Below are 15,398 nucleotides of genomic sequence, written 5' to 3' on the forward strand. Positions count from 1 at the left end.
ACACTGCGACACATCAGGGAGGGGGAGAGTTACCTGGACTCTGTGTTCCAGGAAGTAGTCACACCAATTAGATTAACTAATTCAAATGTAGTCCGTGGTCAAGGACAGGAGGGTGTGACTATGAGTGAGGCAGGTACAGGGATCCAGGAGGTAGTGTTGGAGGATCCGCAGCCCTTGCTCTTGTCCAACAGGTTCAAGGCTCTTACTCCCTGTGAGGGCGGGAATGGGGACTGCAGGGAGGATGAGCAACCTGGCCACAGCACTGTGGAATGAGGGGCCATTCAAGTGGGAGGAGTAAAAAGAAATGTTGTAGTGGTAGGGGATAGTATCATTAGGGGGATAGGTAGGGTTCTTTGCAGCCGAGAGCGAGAGTCTGGAAGGTTGTGTTGCCTGCCCAGTGCCAGGGTTAAGGACATCTCCTCTGGGCTGGAGAGAAACTTGGAGAGGGAGGGGGAGGATCCAGTTGTTGTGGTCCATGTTGGTACCAACGACATAGATAGGACAAGGAAAGAGGTTCTGCTGAGGGAGTATGAGCAGCTAGGGGCCAAATTAAAAAGCAGAACCACAAGGGTAATAATCTCTGGATTACTACCTGAGCCACGAGCAAATTTGGCTAGGGTAAATAAAATCAGAGAGTTAAATGCGTGGCTCAAAGACTGGTGTGGGAGAAATGGGTTTTGCTTCTTGGGACACTGGCACCAGTACTGGGACAGGAGAGAACTGTTCCATTGGGACGGACTTCACTTGGCCAGTGCTGGGACTAGAATCCTGGTGAATCGAATAACTAGGGCTGTAGAGAGGGCTTTAAACTAATTAGTGGGGGGGAGGTTTCAAGAGAGCGAAAAATAAAAATGTCAGCGGAGAAGGCAATAGAGCAAGGTAGCAGTGGGGGAATTACAAACCAGAGCGTGTCAGGAAGGGACAGAATATATAAAGGTAAAGTAGTAAAGGGGGTAAAAGCAGGAATAAATTGTCACAAAACATATTTTAAAATTCTTTATCTGAATGCACGCAGCATTCGTAACAAAATAGACGAGTTGACGGTACAAATAACTACACATAGGTATGATCTGGAGGCCATTACAGAAACATGGCTGCAAGGTGACCATGACTGGGAACTAAACATCCAGGGGTATTTGACTATTAGGAAGGACAGACAGGAAGGAAAGGGAGGTGGGGTGGCTATGTTAATAAAGGATGGAATCACTGCAATAGTGAGAAATGATATTGGGTCAAAGGATCAGGATAGTGAAACAGTTTGGGTGGAGATAAGGAATAATAAGGGGGAAAAGTCACTTGTGGGTGTAGTCTATAGGTCTCCTAACAGTTGCAACTCTATTGCTCGGAGTATAAATCAGGAAATAGTTGGGCCTTATAATAAGGGAACAGCTATAATCATGGGAGATTTTAACTTTCATATTGACTGGACAAATCAAAGTGGGCAGGGCAGCCTTGAGGAAGAGTTCATAGAGTGCATTAGGGATGGGTTCCTTGAGCAGTATGTTACTGAACCAACCAGGGGGCAGGCAATCTTATATCTGGTCCTGTGTAATGAGACAGGATTAATAATAAATGTCCTAGTAAAGGATCCCCTTGAAATGAGTGACCATAACATGGTTGAATTCCAAATTCAGTTGGAGGGTGAGAGAGTTGGATCTCAAACCAGCATACTAAGCTTAAATAAAGGAGACTATGAAGGTATGAGAGCAGAGTTGACTAAAGTGGACTGTGAAAATAGATTAAGGTGTAAGACGGTGTACATTCAAGGAGATATTTCACAACTTTCAAGAAAAATATATTCCACTGAGGAAAAAGGGGCGTAAAAGAAAAGACAGCCATCCGAGGCTAAGTAAAGTAATTAAGGATAGTATCCAACTGAAAACAAGGGCATATAAAGTAGCCAAATCTAGTGGGAGGATAGAAGATTGGGAAGCATTTAAAAGCCAGCAAAGAATAACTGAAAGATTAATTAAGAAAGGGAAGATAGATTATGAAAGTAAACTAGCAAAAATATAAAAACAGATAGCAAGAGTTTCTACAGTTATATAAAAAGAAAAAGGGTGGCTAAAGTGAATGTTGGTCCTTTAGAGGACGAGACCGGGAAATTAGTAGTGGTAAACATGGAGATGGCAAAAACGCTGAACAAATATTTTGTATCATTCTTTACAGTAGAGGACACTAAAAATATCCCAACACTGGACAAACAGGGGGCTATAGGGGGGGAGGAGCTAAACACAATTAAAATCACTATGGAGATGGTACTCGGTAAGATAATGGGACTTAAGGCGGATAAATCCCCTGGACCTGATGGCTTACATCCTAGGGTCTTGAGAGAAGTGGCGGTAGAGATTGCGGATGCATTGGTGATAATTTTCCAAAGCTCCCTGGATTCAGGAAACGTCCCAGCAGATTGGAAAACTGATAATGTAATGCCCTTATTTAAAAAGGGAGGTAGACAAAAGGATGGAAACTATAGACCAGTTAGCCTAACATCTGTGGTTGGTAAAATGTTGGAGTCCATTATTAAGGAAGCAGTGACAGGACATTTGGATAAGCATAATTTAATCAGACAGAGTCAGCATGGTTTTATGAAGGGGAAGTCATGTTTGACAAATTTGCTCGAATTCTTTGAGGACGTAACAAACAGGGTGGATAAAGGGGAACCAGTGGATGTGGTGTATTTGGACTTCCAAAAGGCATTTGACAAGGTGCCACACAAAAGATTACTGCACAAGATAAAAAATCACGGGATTGGGGGTAATATACTGGCATGGGTGGAAGATTGGCTATCTAACAGAAAACAGAGAGTTGGGATAAATGGTTCATTCTCGGGTTGGCAATCAGTAACTAGTGGTGTTCCGCAGGGGTCAGTGCTGGGACCCCAACTCTTTACAATCTATATTAACGATTTGGAGGAGGGGACCAAGTGCAACATATCCAAGTTTGCCGACGATACAAAGATGGGAGGGAAAGCAGTGAGTGAGGAGGACATAAAAAACCTGCAAAAGGACATAGACAGGCGAAGTGAGTGGGCAGAAATTTGGCAGATGGAACATAATGGCCCAGAACTTGGTGTCGGGGGCTTGCTGCGTGTGCAAGCCCCCGATGTGCACTTACCCAGCGCGCCGACATCTGAAACCTGGCCCGCAGTGGATTTCTTGTCAGTGGCCCGGTTCTGATGTCGGCGCGCTGTGCTAACCTGACCCAGCGGCGTAGTTAGTGCGATGTGCCGGCTGGGATCAGGTGAGCACTGTTCAGCCAATCAGGGGAGGGGAAACATCATTCATAAGTATGAGAGTAAGAACTGTCAAACTCATGAAAAGTACTGCACCCCAAAACACTACTTAAACTTTAAATAAAATTTAAAAAAAATCCCAATCATTAAATTAAGTATAAATAAGTTTAAAAAAATAATTTAAACAATAATTTTTTTTTTTGAAAAAAATAAATTTTTAATAAAAAGGGTCTAAAACTAAACTTACCTTATTGTAGATTCTTTAAAATAATGAACCTGTGGAAAAAAAATTCTAAATTGCACTAAAACACCACTTACCTGTAAAAATAAATACTTACGTGTGCTTTTTACAAGCGTAAAGACCGGAGGCCTTTACACATGCGCAAATCCCCCAAAACAGAGGAAATCCAAGACGGACGCGCTGCCCCCTACAGCGCACGTGCTAGCCTCTTCACCTCTTGGGTTAGAGGAGAGGAAATGCCGGTTTTTAGCGCATGCGCTGTGCATGCTGAAAACCGGCATTTCCTCCGGCCAGACGCGTGAGTGCCCCTTCCGTACTCACGCGTTTGGGGAGGAATTACTGCCCCAATGTTGGAAAGTGTGAGGTTATGCACTTTGGCAGAAAAAATCAAAGAGCAAGTTATTATCTAAATGGAGAGAAACTGCAAAGTGCTACAGTTCAAAGGGATCTGGGGGTCCTGGTGCATGAAACACAGAAGGTTAGTATGCAGGTACAGCAGGTGATCAGGAAGGCCAATGGAATCTTGGCTTTTATTGCAAGGGGGATGGGAGTATAAAAGCAGGGAAGTCTTGCTTCAGTTATACAGGGTACTGGTGAGGCCACACCTGGAATACTGTGTACAGTTTTGATTTCCATATTTAAGAAAAGATATACTTGCTCTCGAGGCAGTTCAGAGAAGGTTCACTTGGTTGATTTCGGAGATGAGGGGGTTGACTTATGAGGAAAGGTTGAGTAGGTTGGGCCTCTACTCATTGGAATTCAGAAGAATGAGAGGCGATCTTATCGAAACATATAAGATTGTGAGGGGGCTTGATCGGGTGGATGCGGGGAGGATGTTTCCACTGATGGGTGAGACTAGAACGAGGGGGCATAATCTTAGAATAAGGGGCTGCCCTTTCAAAACTGAGATGAGGAGAAACTTCTTCACTCAGAGGGTAGTAAATCTATGGAACTTGCTACCTCAGAGAACTGTGGAAGCTGCGACATTAAATAAATTTAAAACGGAGATAGACAGTTTCCTAGCTGATAAAGGAATTAGGGGTTACGGGGAGCGGGCAGGGAAGTGGACGTGAGTCTAGGTTCGGATCAGCCATGATCCTATTGAATGGCGGAGCAGGCCCGAGGGGCCGTATGGCCTACTCCTGCTCCTACTTCTTATGTTCTTATGTTCTTATTAGCAACTCAAGCTAGCTGGTCAATCATCAACTGTGCCCAAGAATATGGCAGACCTGCTTGCCTCAGGCATTGGATTCCCGAGTCTGCCACAGAAGCTTGACTTAGTTCTGAACTTCCATTACCAGGCATATCAGCTGTTATCTCAAGTCTCAAAATTTTGGCATCACTATATAATGGAAATTCGCCATCCAAATGGTGCACAGACCTATATAGGGCAGCTTGCAATGAGCCTTCATGTTCTGGACAATCAAGTTTAGAGCTAAGTACCAGGCTCTGGCAAAGTGTTGTCCCAGCCATGAGGCTGACTCCCTCTCCAAAGTAAATAGTCACAAATCTGTCTAAGCTGAAGCTCTTCTTTCCTGCAGACTTGCACAAATCCACCTCTTCCTGGATCATAGAAAAAGTGCCAAAGGAAGGCTGTCCATTGCATGCATAGAACTTTTGAATCACAAAGGAGAACGAGCTATACACACGTCATGCATGCCGCAAGTTTAACCGGCACTGGCATTTTGCTGTCACTGAAGGACAGTGAAGGCCCTTGTGATATTTTAGCCCCAGTTTTACCTCAGGGCACGAATCGGGCGTGCTGGGATGGGGCAAGCATGAGGCCTTGATGATTTTAGTTCCTCTGACTCTTTCAATATGATTAACAGGCTGTCCACATGGTGTTGCAATTTTCCGTGAGCCTCCCGAGGTCTACCTAAAGTGGGGATGCACCGTTTAATGCGAGGTTGCATTCACTGAAGACAGATTTTGTTCTCATACTGCTGCAAGGAGGGGAATCTCATAAATAATTCTCAGGGCTTCCCCCAGGTTTTCAGACGTCTCCCTGGAAGTCCTGGTGGAGGAAGTCAGGGCGAAAGAGTCGAGAACCAGAGGACACAGATTCAAGGTGATTGGCAAAAGAACCAAAGGTGACATGAGGAAAAACTTTTTTATGCAGTGAGTGGTTAGGATCTGGAATGCACTGCCTGAGACGGTGGTGGAAGCAGATTCAATCATGGCTTTCAGAAGGGAATTGGATAAGTACCTGAAGGAAAAAAATTTGAAGGGCTACAGGGGAAAGGGCAGGGCAGTGGGGCTAGCTGAAGTGCTCTTGCAGAGAGCCGGCATGGGCTCAAAGGGCCAAATGATCTCCTTCTGTGCTGTAACCATTCTATGATTCTATCGGCTGGATTTTCTCAATGGGGAGCTTTTGGAGGCGGGACTCCCACTTCTGGGTTTTAGTCTCACCTCCATTGACTTGTGGCCAACCCACGCTATTTTCCCTTGATTGACCTGGTTAAGCCCGCCCAGCGGGCTTAGCAGCCCAATTAAGGGAAAGTTGGTTACTGGTGACATCAGCGAGTGACATTTCATCTGACAAGAGCTTTTGACAGATAGAATGTCAGCGTCTGATGGCTCTGTGAAGCTGTCAAACACTAACAATCTGTCCTCTAAGTTGAGCACTTCCACTAAGGCTCACTTGATCTCTCCTGAGCAGAAAGTAGTGGCTGCAGCTTTTGACAGTTCAGCGGCCATTCTGCTTTCTGTGCCGATGAGATCAGGGACTCCCGAGACCTGAAGGGATGAAGCCTGCAGGAAGAAGTAAAGGTAAGTAAAACTTATTAAAACACTTTACACTCACCTCTCCACACTTGCACCCATCACTCACCTGCACACCGGGCATCTCGGCCCCGCCAACCCCCGCAGACCGATGGCCCGACTTGCTAACCCTGGCGTGGTTCTGAGCCATTGGGAAGCCCACACTTCAGGGCTGAAAATAGGGATTCTCCACAAAATTGCCTGTTAACTACCTGGTAACAGGCAGTTAATTGGCACTAATCCCCTTCCCGCCTCGGGGAGGCGGCTCCCAGCGGTTTCAGGTACCCGCCTCCTGGAAAGATGGCATGGAGGCGGGTTGGTGGCGGGATGGGTACCCGCCCCCAGATTCTGCCATTTTCCCGGCAGTCCCGCCTCCAAACCCACCTCCCCAGGGCTGGCAAAATCGCCCCCTATGATTCTATATAAAATAGTTTTTCTGCAGTTCAAACATGCTATCGCTTTAAAGCTTTCAGCTAGGTGCTGGAATGGCGGCTCATAACAATCATTTCCCATGCACAGACCTTATGACTTCAGCTTGATTTGATAGTGGAAGGCCAGCATTTAAATGTCAGATATTTTAACCTCTGCCATTACCATGCATCCCTGTGACCAGTTACAGTGTTTCAATACAGACCTCGGAGCGGGATACCTGCACACATTCAGCTCGGAAAGATATATTCTACAGAAGCCCTGGAAGTGCAAAGAGGGAGTTACTTAAAATTATGATTTACCGAGAGTGAAATAGTTGCTGCTAGATTGTGAGTTAGAATGAACCAGCAGAATAGTTTTATGATTTGCATTTTAGTATGAAATTATATACATTGCTTTCCTATTTATAATGAATTCCATAGAATCTCCCCTTGCACTGGCATCTGTAACACTTTCTTAACTCAGAATTTAGGACAAGAGGGTGCAGTGGAAAAAATATAAGAAATCATTTGAAAGCAAGACAGGTGCACAAAGCTCATTTGCAACTGCATGGGGAATAGTTTGATGTGGTTTATTCTATACGTGAAATAGTCTTGCACAAATTACCTATGGAATAAAAGCCCTATCAAGCTGCTTGCCTGGAAATATCTGCTCTCAAACATGTATTATTCATTTGTATATATTTGGTATAAAATATTTAAAATATTTTTCCATTACATTTGGTTCCAACATCTCAGATTTATTTCTTTATCATGGATCATGCATAGCTCTCACTTAGATTATTTTGAAAAAGGGATCCATCGTCAGGTAATGACTAAGTAGATGCATGAATTTACCTCAGCCTTAATCATTGCACGATAATAATTCTTAATTTTTAAGTGCCTACTAAGTTGTTATAATTAATCTGTAGTGCGTTCAAAGCAAAATCTATAATCTCTTAATTAAATATTTCTAACAGCATGGTGTTCAAGAGTAACAGTGACCCAGTTGGCGAAGATCACTTTATTGAGCAACAGAGCAGTAAGAGGAGAGTGCACATTTCAGTGGCCTAGTGAATGTATTCAACTGGCTTATTGCTTTGAATATCTAGTACAAGGAGCTTCTTATACAGATTTGAATCCATCTTCAACAAGTAGCTGTCCTGGAGCAAGTTGCAGCTCCAACAACACTCAAGAAGCTCAACACCATCCAGGACAAAGCAGCCCGCTTGATTGGCACCCCATCCACCACCTTAAACATTCACTCCCTCCACCACCAGCGCACCGTGGCTGAAGTGTGTGCCATCTACAAGATGCACTGCAGCAACTCGCCAAGGCTTCTTCGACAGCACCTCCCAAACCCGCGACCTCTACCACCTAGAAGGACAAGGGCAGCAGGCGCTTGGGAACACCACCACCTCCAAGTTCCCCTCCAAGTCACACACCATCCCGACTTGGAAGTATATCGCTGATCCTACATCGTCGCTGGGTCAAAATCCTGGCACTCCCTCCCTAACAGCAGTGTGGGAGTACCTTCACCACACGGACTGCAGCGGTTCAAGAAGGCAGCTCACCACCACCTTCTCAAGGGCAGTTAGGGATCGACAATATATGCTGGCCTTGCCAGCAATGCCTGCCATTAAAAAAGTACATTTTGAGTTTCTATTATATTATGTTGGCAGGTCAGTGTTTATCTCCCCCACTGCCGACTAATTCCTTTTTTGGACCTATGCCCTGTTGTTTAATGGTCCAGAACCCTTATTTCCAACAATGCAATGTGCTGAATAGAATACATAGATAAACACAGCACAGAAACAGGCCATTCAGCCCAACCAGTCTGTGCTGGTGTTCATACTCCACACGAGTCTCCTCCCATTCCATCTGCCTCATCTCAGCCTTTCAGCATATCTTTCTATTCCCTTTTCTCTCCTGTACTCATCTAGTTTCCTTTTGAAAGCATCTAAGCTATTTGCCTCAACCACTTCCTGTGGTAGTGAATTCCACATTCTAACCACTCCCTGAGTAAAGCAATTTCTCCTCATTTCCCTTTTGGATTTATTAGTAACTATCTTGTATTTATGGCCCCTAGTTTTGGATTCTCCCACAAGTGGAATCATTCTCTTCACATCTACCCTGCCTAACCCTTTCATAACACTTTGCTATGATCTTGTGCCATTAAATTAGAAAGACTTTGTAACCAGTGTTTTTCCCTCACAGATGATAATGTACATCTGTATGGGAATTAGAGAAAAGTGAAATTCAGAAGATAACACAGACTGGTTTGTAACTATCATCAGAATTAGATTAGGAGTACTGGTTGCTGATGCTCCCCCGGGCCTCTCAGAGGCCAGGGTCAGATGAACTCCCAGGGCAGGATTTTCATTGGGCCGTGGAGTCGGGATTGGAGGCGTGTGGGGGGTTAAAATCCCGAAATCAGGGGTCCCGACCCCATCCCGCACACAAACCCGCCTCCATGCCAGTTTCAAAGGAGGCGGGTACCCGCCCCGCACTGGGACCCACCTCCCCGAGACAGGAAGGGATTAGTGCCAATTAACTGCCTGTTAACAGGTAGTTAACAGGCAGTTTTTAGCCTAATCCCTATTTTTAAGGTTGAAGTGTGGGATTCCCGATGGCTCCAAACCACGCCAAGTTAGAGGAGTCGGGCCGTCGGGTTGAAGGACTTGGAGAGGTCGAGATGTCGGTGTTCAGGTGAGTGATGGGTGCATGAGTGCAAAGGTAAGTGTGTTTGGTGTGTCTAAAGTGATTAAAGAAGTTTTACATACTTTTTCTTACCTTTTCAGTCTTCCTTCCTTTAGGCCTCGGGAGTCCCTCATCTCACCGGCACAGAAAGCAGAATGGCTGCGAACTGTCAAAAGTGACAGCCTGCAGCTTTCTGTGCTGGTGAGATTTCTAACTGAGTCTGTGTAGAAGTACTCGTGTTAGAAGTAAGACTGTCAGTGTTTGACAGCTTCAAACAGCTGTGAAACACTGATATTTCATTTGTCAAAACGTCTTGACAGATGAAATTTCAGTCTGTGACGTCACCTGTTGCTGGGTCACCCTTAATTGGCCTGCTGAGCCCGCTGGGCGGGCTCAACAAGGTCAATCAAGTTAAAATCGCGTGGATTGGCCGCATCTCGATGGAGGCGGGACTACAACCGTGAAAGTTGTAGTCCCGCCTCCAACCCGACTCCTGAACGAAAATCCTGCCCCCAATGTCTGGAGTCTCTAGCTCTGCCCTCTCTTATATTATTTGCCTTGTTTGGAGCAGGTGGAGGCTCTACCTCCACAAGGCCAGACAGCAAGCTTTTTTTTAATTCGCTTACGGGATGTGGGTGTCGCTGGCAAGGCCAGCATTTATTGCCCATCCCTAGTTGCCCTTGAGAAGGTGGTGGTGAGCTGCCTTCTTGAACCACTGCAGTCCGTGTGGTGAAGGTACTCCCACAGCGCTGTTAAGGAAGGAGTTCCAGGAATTTGACCCAGCGACGATGAAGGATCGGCGATATACTTCCAAGTCAGGATGGTGTGTGACTTGGAGGGGAACTTGGAGGTGGTGGTGTTCCTACGCGCCTGCTGCCCTTGTTCTTCTAGGTGGAAGAGGTCGCGGGTTTGGGAGGTGCTGCCGAAGAAGCCTTGGCGAGTTGCTGTAGTGCATCTTGTAGATGGTACACACTGCAGCTTGGGACAAGGTTGTGACCCGAGAACACACCAGAAGGGCCACAGACTGCAAATTTAATCAAGAAATAGCCCAGTTGATTTGCAGTAAATGTTCTAGTCAGCACATATTAAGAAACAATAATTAAAATCAAGGGATTCAGATGACACCATGAATTCCAAGGAAGTGGTTTGGGCAGTTTATGTTTGTCCTCTGAAAATGTTGAATCAGCCTCAAGTTCCCTTGTAGGTTCTGTAAAGCATCACAGACTATGAATTCACTTTAACACTAATCCTTTATGTTCCAGTGCAACTCTGTTTCTGTGACATGGTGTTTTTTCAGTACTTGAATTACAAAGTTTTACTGTGTGGTGCAGGACCAAAGGTATTAACGAGTTTAATAATGTAGTTACATCAGTTAATGAGGTAACACTGTATCTTCACAACAGACTACTGAAAAATTCATTATCTGATATAAGCATTATATATTAACACATCATCTAACATTATAAACCATTTATGAACCGATTATAGTTCTTTATTTACAACTAAACTGAAACTTTTTTTTAAATTAAGTAATTTAATGGGCAATGTTATTGTGCTTTTATTATCCGGTTAATATTTTATAGTTTGGTTATTACAGCTCTGTTAAAAATTAAGTAACAATTTATAGTTGACACTTAAAATAAAGCACGAGCCAATATTCAAACTACTTTAACCTTAACTTATAATGAAATCTAGAACCATAGAATTATGGAAATGAGAAGTGCTAGAGTTAATGAGCAGCATTTTGTAAGTATCATGACATGGTGTGAGTCTCACACACTGAGCAACTTATTTTTTTTTAATTCAGTTTTTTTATGGGATGTGGGCATCGCTGGCAAGGCCAGCATTACTTGCCCATCCCTAATTGCCCTTGATAAAGTGGTGGTGAGCCGCCTTCTTGAACCGCTGCAGTCCGTGCGGTGAAGGTGCTCCCACAGTACTGTTAGGGAGGGAGTTCCAGGATTTTGACCCAGCGACGATGAAGGAACGGTGATATACTTCTAAGTCAGGATGGTGGGGAACTTGGAGGTGGTGATGTTCCCATGCGCCTGCTGCCCTTGTCCTTCTAGGTGGTAGAGGTTGTGGGTTTGGGAGGTGTTGCCGAAGAAGCCTTGGCGAGTTGCTGCAGTGCATCTTGTAGATGATACACACTGCAGCCACGGTATGCCGGTGGTGGAGGGAGTGAATGTTTAAGGTGGTGGATGGGGTGCCAATCAAGCAGGCTGCTTTGGCCTTATTGAAAAATAATGGGTAATTTTTCCTGTTAAATGGCCCGATGCGTGAAAGGCCCAGTTAGTTGCATGCTGATTGAAGTCACGCTCTGCCTACTTACCATATTTCTACTGCACACTCCTAACAGCCACCTTACTGCCCTCACCAAGATGGCTTCCGGCACAGCCCACACGAGAAGTGTGCACACGCTGTTCGGAAACCATTTTTGTCACAATTCGGCCCCTGTAGTGCCCAAACAATGGGCACTATGGAACTGAATTTATAGGCCATTGTCTTTGGTCCCCGCCACAAACTTTGTTCCCTGGCCATCTTTTCTCTCCCTGGCAACTGTCTGAAGCTGAGCCAGACCGTTTGCAACCTTGGTGTTGTGTTTCCCAGAGATAAGCTTCTGACCACATATCCGCTCCATCACCAAGGCTACGTATTTCCATGGCCCCTCTATCTCTGTAATCTCCTCCAGCCCTGCAAGCCTTCGAGATCTCTTCCTGCTCCAATTCTGGCCTCTTGCACATTCCTGTTTTTAATCATTTCATCGTTGGCGGTTGTGCGTTTAGCTGCCTTGGCCCTATGCACTGGAATTCCCTCCCTACCTCCCTCTCCTTTTAGATGCTCCTTAAAACCTACCTCTTTGACCATGCTTTTGGTCACCTGTCCTGATACCTCTTTCTGTGGCTCGCTGTCAAAAATGTTTTTATTGATATCACTCTTATTAACACCTTTGGACATTTTGCTATGTTAAATGCACTATATAAATCTAAGCTGATGTTGTTGTTGTTGTGTTCTGCAGCTTAAACGATTCCACGCGATCTAATGTGGCAGGGTTTCAGCACAAGATGTTTCTAGCCTTTTCCAGAAATTTTCCTGACTTATGATCATGCTTCGGCATCTGTAACCAGAAGAAAACATTAATCCAATAGCAAAATACTGCGGATGCTGGAATCATCTGTTGCTGATACTGCTATTCCCATTTGTACCTCTTCTAGACCCATCTTTCGTTTCTTTACTTGTCCCATTACCATCTCCTTTTGCCTTGCACCATCATCCCTTTTGTCTTTTAATCTCCCCTGCCTTTCACCCTATCACAGACCTTCTCTTTTGTTCTTTCCACTCCGCCTGCCACCCCACCCCCCACACACACACTTTCCCTGCCCCTGCACATGCTTAAAAATCTGTTACATCTCTAACTTTTTCCAGTTCTGACGAAGGGTCAGTGACCTGAAACATTAACTTTGTTTCTCTCTCCACAGATGCTGCCTGACCTGATGAGTGTTTCCAGCATTTTCTGTTTTTATGTCAGAAAACATTGTTCTGTGTGATTTTGTTTTAGGACAGGTCAGTGAGGTAGCTGTAGTTTGATATCAATGGTTGTGAAACTCTGTATGAATAAACCATGGGGGAAAAATTCAGTATCGCCCCGTTTGGGGCGCCATTACCGGCCGTGCGCAAAGTTTAGCGCCTGGCGCTAATTATCGCCTCCGACGGCAAACTTGGCTTTTATCGCCCCCGGAGGTGACTGGAGCACTAAATCAGGTGCTTCACACCTGTCTTAAGGCGCAAAGGCCGAGGAGCGAGGCGCTACCTCAGAGCGCTGGTGAAGCAAGGAAGAGCAAATTAAAATAAACCTGCAAAGTGCTGCTCAGTACCCAAAACTCTTTCCACAGCGTTGAATCTCTCCAGAAGTCTCTCTCTCTCTCTCTCTCTCTCTCTCTCAGAGTGCGTGGTGCAAAAATGTCACCAACAAAAAAAGGCAGGAAGCGGTCGCCTTTAAATAGCGCTCCCCCAGTCCCTTTCTGACTGCAAAATGCTCCCCTCAACCTGTCGTTGCTAGCGGCAGGCGGTAAGGCAGGGGGCGCCACTCAATATCTGGTGCGGGGCGCTAATGGGGCGTTGCGCACTCGACTGACATCACGATCTGCCGGCGCAGGAGATCGTGGCGGTAGTGTTTAGCGCCGCCGCAAAATGTCTCGTTAATTTCGCGAGCAGTGCAAACATCGCCGCGCCCGGGCGCTAGTTGCTTTGTGCCCCATTAGCGCCCTCTTAAGGCGCTAACGGGAGACGCAAACAACTGAATTTTCCCCCCATGTGTAAGGAGGAGACCTTTATGAAAACTGTATTCAGGGAAAACAAAACATGCATATAAAGGACCTGATGGCTTCAACACACAAACAAAGACAGTAAAAACACAGTATTTATTTCACCAATCTATTAATATATAGGCTGGAACGTTGGATGAAAACAAAAATCATTTAATATCGAAGCCAACAGTAGCTTGGAGTCACTAACTGTGGCAGGTGACATTTTCAGTGACTCACTGGTTTTGTAGCATGGATTTCATCTTTCAATTTTAAGATTCATGTATAGATCTGATTATATTTAAGGCACATGTATGCTACAAGTTTAGATTTGCACCAACACTTTTTTTTAGTGTAAACTGGGTGTTTAAGCCACCAGGGAGTCTCACTCTGGCATCAGCTCAGGTCCTGGTTTCATAATAGCATAAGAAATAAGAGCAGGAGTACGCCATACGGCCCCTCGAGCCTGCTCCACCATTCAATAAGATCATGGCTGATCATTGACCTGAACTCCACTTTCCCGCCCGATCGCCATATCCCTTGATTCCCCATGAGTCCAAAAATCCATCTATCTCAGCCTTGAATATAATCAAAGTCTCAGCATTCACAGTCCTCTGGGATAGAGAATTCCAAAGATTCACAAACCTCTGAGCGAAGAAATTCCTCCTCATCTCAGTATTAAATGGCCGACCTCTTATCCTGAGAATATGCCCCCTAGTTCTAGACTCTCCAGCCAGGGGAAACAACCTCTCAGCATCTACCTGTCAAGCCCCCTTCAGAATCTTATATGTTTCAATGAGATCACCTCTCATTCTTCTAAACTCCAGAGAGTATAGGCCCAATCTACACAATCTCCTCAGAGGACAGCCCTCTCATCCCAGGAATCAATCTAGTGAACCTTTGTTGCACTGCCTCCAAGGCAAGTAAGTTCTTCCTTAATTAAGAAGACCAAAACTATGCAGGTGTGGCCTCACCAAAGCCCTGTACAATTGTAGCAAGTCTTCCTTACTCTTTTACTCCAATCCCCTTGCAATAAAGGCCAATGTGCCATTCATGTGCTCTTAGAGATAATTTGAGTGGTGCTATTGATAGTAAGCAAGCATTTTTATACATAACTACTGATTCTAAGTTTTGCCATTTGACTTTAATCATTGAAACTTTGAAATGCATTGCTCATTCCTGGAAAGTGTCAATAAAAGAAGAGGGGCAATGATGGCAAGCGATAACCACCAAATGCTCACCACATTTCAAAAACAATAATAACTGGATTGGAGTCATTAAAACTCAAAGGTGCTGTAATCTGCGGTTTATAGTGATAGAACTGTGAATGCATGTTCCTGTTCAGAACTGTGTCTGCATGTTCCTGTTCAGAACTGTGTCTGCATGTTCCTGTTCAGAACTGTGACTGCATGTTCCTGTACGGAACTGTGTCTGCATGTTCCTGTTCAGAACTGTGTCTGCATGTTCCTGTTCAGAACTGTGACTGCATGTTCCTGTTCAGAACTGTGTCTGCATGTTCCTGTTCAGAACTGTGTCAGCAAGTTCCTGTTCAGAACTGTGACTGCATGTTCCTGTTCAGAACTGTGACTGCATGTTCCTGTTCAGAACTGTGACTGTATGTTCCTGTTCAGAACTGTGACTGCATGTTCCTGTTCAGAACTGTGTCTGCATGTTCCTGTTCAGAACTGTGACTGCATGTTCCTGTTCAGAACTGTGTCTGCATGTTCCTGTTCAGAATTGTGACTGCATGT

The sequence above is a fragment of the Somniosus microcephalus genome, chromosome 11 (assembly GCF_052327205.1).
Source record: "Somniosus microcephalus isolate GS21.2 chromosome 11, FLI_Smic_1.0, whole genome shotgun sequence".
Lineage (NCBI taxonomy): Eukaryota > Metazoa > Chordata > Chondrichthyes > Squaliformes > Somniosidae > Somniosus > Somniosus microcephalus.